The following is a 6,000-nucleotide window of genomic DNA, read 5'->3' as shown; positions in this document are numbered from 1 at the left end:
TCAAATATTAACATTGATAAATTTCTAAAAATAACATTAAGAAATCTAATAATATTATGTAGATACAAAAAAACATGATTAACATATATTTAAAATTTTAAAATTATAAATTAATTTTTATTTAAGTTAAATAAATTAAAATTTATTTAGAGATAAGAGATTTCCACAATCCTTAGAATAAATCAAAAGTTGTTTTTAGATTAAATTGTGTGCATGATTCAAAAATCATGCACACAATTTAATCATTTAAATTATTTTTTAAAAATAAATATTTAAATGTATTAATTATGCTTTCTTGCCCTCTATAAATATTCACTATACAAAACTTATTAAATGTTAGTATATATAATAACTTACTAAACTAATAACGAAAATAATAAAAAACTTATAATTAAAAAATAATAATTATTAAATGATATTAAGTTAATATTAGAGGAGGTAAATAATAGTAACATATTGACTTGTAGAAAGTTTTTTTTTTGGTGTGTGTATTATTTGTGTTCAAAACGACTTTATTTGGGCCCTTCCCCACATAAGCAATTGACATCAAATGTAAGGAGAGCGCCTTTTTTACGTGATGTTCACGTAGCTTCAGAGTCAAGTCAAGAGGATAAGCTCCCCACTTTGAGAATTATTTCGGGCACATTTTTTATGTTAATGACTCAATATGGTACCCACATCTTGACAATAAAATCAAAAAGTGAAAAAAAAAACATAAACATTCGTTCATATATCATTCTCTTGCTGAAGAGGATATTTTGTTGGTATGTTACGCTGGTCAAATTTAATATTTTTCAAACCTAATTGATACTAGTATGTAGAAAACCTTTGATTTGGATGAAGTGTGGGTAACCTAATATTTGAAAGATATCTGGTGTAGAGTTGAAAAAATGTGGGGTGTAGTAAATAGAATCTATTTGGTAACAACATAAATTATTTGGATGATCAAGCTCTCAAATGTATCTTTCATTATTAAGTATGGATTGAAGTTTTTCTTTTGAAGAGAAGGTGTATTCAATTAATAAATTGATATTAGATAGAAGTGAAAGTTCACATCAAATTAGATATTTAGGTATTGTATTGTATGTTCTTGTGGATTTATTTTATATTTTCTTTTGTACAAAAGATTGAAATGAGACGAGTCAAGCTAGTCGAAGGATGCGAGAAACATAAAAGTGAAACTAGTGCATTATTTTGCATGTTCGATACAAAAAAGGATGAATCCTTTTGTATTTTCTACTATTGATCACACCAATACACATGATAAAATATTTGTGTTCTATTGAAATGAGGTTTTGAAGACATTCTTTTAGGAAGAGATCTACAAAATGACTCTCCCTACCTATACTAATTATGAGGGATACTAGTCAAGGGTATTTCTTTTCTAAGATAGGGAAATCAATGTGTCCCAAACAAGAAAACCTAAATCATCTCACCTTTATGCACATTGTAAAAATAAATCAAGTTGTGAAATTAACTACATGCATATTGGTTGATAATTTTCATGAAAAACCTAAATGAATTCTAGAAACTAAAGAAACTAGTTAAGTTTGAAATGGATATCAAATCATGATTTCTATCCATAGAGACATTATAGACAGCTAATGGATGATTTTTACTTTTATATTAATACTAAAAAATAGAGAATGCTTTTAAATAACTTTGCAGATGAGACTGTAGTTATTTAGTTGTTAGAAAATGATGTTCATTCATTGATCAAAGACTAACAAATAAGCCATCTATAGGTTTCTAGACTCACACAAGTATAGCGTTACATCAACATATTTCTTTAGAAAACCATGGGTATGAAACTTAAACTTGTGTGTGGGATGGAGAATTTACATGGTGATTGAGATTATTTTAACATTGGTTCAATGGATATCTTAAAGATCTCATAATTTGGTTGTTAGAGAAGAAGTATAACATGTGTATGTGTTTTGTCCTTTAAATCAAATTTAGGTTAAATTTTATATGCTTAGAAGATTGGTGCAGATACAAAACTTCTTAATAGTTATGGTCCTTATGTTGATTGGGCACTCTACAGGGTTAGCATCCCTACTATTATAATAATTTATCAAAGAAATATCATCACTAAACGTTATCTAAATTTTAATTTTGGGAGGCCTAGAAATTGGGGTTGATACATCATTTATGTAATTCTTGTGGAAGTTGGTTGATCTAGAAGACTATTACACATTAAACCTATGAAGAGATTACCAACTTGAATAATTATTATATCTCATTATCATAGAATTGATATACCCTAACAAGTTCTTGTTGTGTCAATCCTTAATTAGGAAAATACTTAATATCAAATAATGGACTTTTTGGGTAGGGGTATTTTTTATTGTCCACCTATTTTATTAGAATTTTCTAAATATTGATGGAAATACCGTCCTTCTTAACTTATCACTATTTGTTTAGAATAGATAGACTATGTAATTATTATATAGAATTCTTGGTTTCCTCTTATGGTGGTATCTAGTGAAATAATTGCTAGTTAGTTTTAGGAAAATTGAAAGAGTTAAATAATTGTTAGTAGTGGGCCAAAAAGAATGGAATGAATGATTAGTCTGATTTATTATATCTAAAATCTTGGATAGAGATATTGTATAACAACGAGTTGCTTGGTTTTTATAATGAGGCTTTTAAAAGTGATTTTAAATCTTTGAAACATAGGAAAGCATGAATCATATGGCCAAGAAAGAAATTACTTAGAGATATGAGAGTGGCGATTTATGGTTGGCCAAGAATCATGGAAACATATATATATTTCTTTTATAAATCTACCAATCATTAGGAAAGTGTTAATAAATTTAGAAAAACATGAATGAATGATGGATATATAAATTATTGTTTTATTGATATTTCTCATTTGAGTGTTAATCGTTTTAAAAACTTTACCAATAAGCTATGCAAGTATTTATAGGTAAGGTGGTTAAAATAGTTACCTTATTCCCATGTCTACTAATTGACAAAGATAATAATGTCACTTAGAAAAGGTTTAAAAAATGATATTTAGATGATTTTTTACAAGTGTCAAAAGAATAAGAGTCAAGGTTTGAATGTTTAACCTATTTAATTCCACCTTAGGTTTTTTAAGGTTATGAAAGGTCACCTTTTAATTGTTTACAATGTTTCTAGATTTCCTTAGAATATGATAGCTACTTTCAATGCTACTTTTATTGGCTTTAACATAAATTATAATGATCAAGTGCTTCTTTTGATAAGTACATGCCTATTTCTTTATGCAATTGCATGTATTAGATTATTGTCAAGGTTATTGAGGTTAAAAATTATATTATAAAATTATATCTTAAATGAGCAATTTGGGTTTCTAGAGGGAAAATGGGTTAATGAGGTGATTGGTATAGTTTAGGAGAGACTTATACCATTAAAAAACAGAAAATGGTCATCAATTATCATTTGGAGCTCTCCAAAACATGGAATAGAGTAAGATGAGGTCATCTAAGAATGATATTAATACACTTTATTAATGGTATTATAATTTATTTATTTTATATGATTTATAATTCTTAAGAATGGTTATTCTTCATGTTTCTTGAAAAATTATTTCATTGAGACTTAAAGAACTATGTTATGTTTTGGCATTAATATTTAAAGAGGAATTTAATTGTATAATTTGTTGTTTATTAATAATATCCTTTTCTTGGGTGATGGCTCAAGTCACACTAATTTAAAACTCAAAGAAACCTTTTATATTTATTTATTTTCTATTTATATGTAGGTCAATATATGAAAATCATTGGTCTCATGTACATGTTATTAAATATTTGCCTCAATAATTTGTTTGCCAACAAATTGATTATCAAGATGGATCAGAATATTTTGTTATGGTAATGAGGGATTATAATTGTCTTAAAATAGGTGGAAAAGTGGCTATTTGTATGGTGAAATCAATGGCTAGTGAAATGATCATTTCAATCAAATCTCTTTTTGAGATAATTCCTTTTTATTAGATGGCATTAAATTTCTTCCCAAAATGGTTCTGGGAAAATACTTAGAAATTTTACTTTAGATTTCTATCATCAAGAAGTATGAAGCAAAAATGATATTCTGTAGTTATATGGCATAGCAATTCTGTTTCAAAAGAATAGCGGAGATGGAGATTTAAAAGTATAATTTATGTAAATATTTTGTAGGAATATGTTTAGAGATTGATTATTGGATAATGTCTTTGATGTTATGTTTGTTGGCATTATAGTAGAAAGAAAGATTGTTGGCATTTCATTAAGGATATTGAGAAGGTTGTTGAAGACTATTGATATAATTGAAGAAGGATGATTACTATCCTAATAATATTATTTTTTCATTGATGTCAAGAGATTGATTTTCTGATTCAGTATGATGTTGCCATATCTTAAAAAGTATGTTTTGATGAGTATTAAGAAGTCGGTAAGTGACACCGAAAGAATATGATAATAAAGGGGAGAAATGAGTTATTCAATGGGCAACTATTACAGAGTTAGACAATGATGAGATCATATTGTTTTGATTGTTTTGACATCCAAAATATGTTGTTTAATACTGTACTATGTCACCGAGCAAGGAACCTCATCAGTAAACCCTAAGGATCTTAGTCGGTAAACCGTAAGGTTATCGATATCGGTTAATGAAGGTAGAATGTCTACCGAGTGAAGTTTAGTGTTAACCGAGTAACAACCGAGTTATAGTAGATTGCATTGGATGAATACAAGCTTTATTTAATGAAGGATAATGATGAGCTGGACTTGATTAAATGATTGGTATGTCGTGCATGAAGTTTGTTAAGGATCTATGGCAATGGAAGATTGGCAGGAAGATTTACAGCTCAGATTGAACCGCAATAATCTTGTGCAAGTTCCAAGAAAGGAATGCAAGTCCCAAGGCAAGGTAAAATGTTTTTCAGATCAAAGGATACATTGAACCTGGTCAAGTGTGAAGATCTGATGGCTAAGATTGATCATGGGAAATGTGATGAAGGAGATTAAGCGGTTAGAATTGTTTATAAATAAGGAATTGTTGATAAACAATGTATGCGGGCAATTGTAAGCACATTGATGCTACAGTAATATTTATCAAGCGCAAAAGCTTGGATATCTGATTGAAGAATAGATTGAGGACCCCGACAAGCCCTACAAGGGACAACATAAGCCTTATGACAAGATTGTTTTGAGCAAATAGAATCTACTTTATCATTTCAGATGTGAAGTTGCAAATATATTTTATTACTGTTGTTTATGTTGTAAGTGATAGAAAATCTCTTAATTGAGTGGACTTAACAGCCTTATTTGTAAATCCTCTAGCAAGGTAACATTCTAAATGAGTGTTTGAAATCCTTTAACAAGGTCACTTGTAACAAAGTGCAAGATCCTAACAGATCTAAGGGAAATCCCTTAACCGGGTCACATCTAGCAATGTGTTTGTAATCTTTAATAGGATTTGCTTTTAACCGAGCATACTCTAGAAGAGTATATTTCTTAGTGGGTCTGAAATCTCATAGTGGTTTTTCCCTATTTGGGTTTCCATGTTAAATTTGGTGTTATATGTGTTGTGATGTTATATGTTCATGAGTTTAAATATTTTACAGTATTCTGTAGTATAAGCTACCGAGGTTGAATCTGTTGGATATATTGAAGATTAAGTTTGTATGATTCAGCCCCCACTCTAATCTTATTATCTAATTACTTAGAGCTTTAATATTGGCATCTGTACTTAACAATTGGTATCAAAGCTTTGGACTCCAGAAGGAAAGTTTAAAGGAACTTGAGGCAAAGATCTGAAGATGTATAAAAGGGATGCACCAAAGCTGAACAAGTCAAGTTTCTCCACATGGTAGAAAAGGATGAAGCTGCACTTATCGGGAATTGAAGAATATGCTACATATTATTTAGAGAATGATTACATTGCACAGAGCACCTACCCAATGACAATGGAAGAGATAAAGGCAAAGCAAGAGCATACTCAAGCTATGATTGAAATAACATCAGCATTGACCGA

The sequence above is a fragment of the Cryptomeria japonica genome, chromosome 7, assembly GCF_030272615.1.
Source record: "Cryptomeria japonica chromosome 7, Sugi_1.0, whole genome shotgun sequence".
NCBI lineage: Eukaryota > Viridiplantae > Streptophyta > Pinopsida > Cupressales > Cupressaceae > Cryptomeria > Cryptomeria japonica.
The sequence above is the reverse complement of the archived record's forward strand: the minus strand, read 5'-3'. Positions refer to the sequence as shown.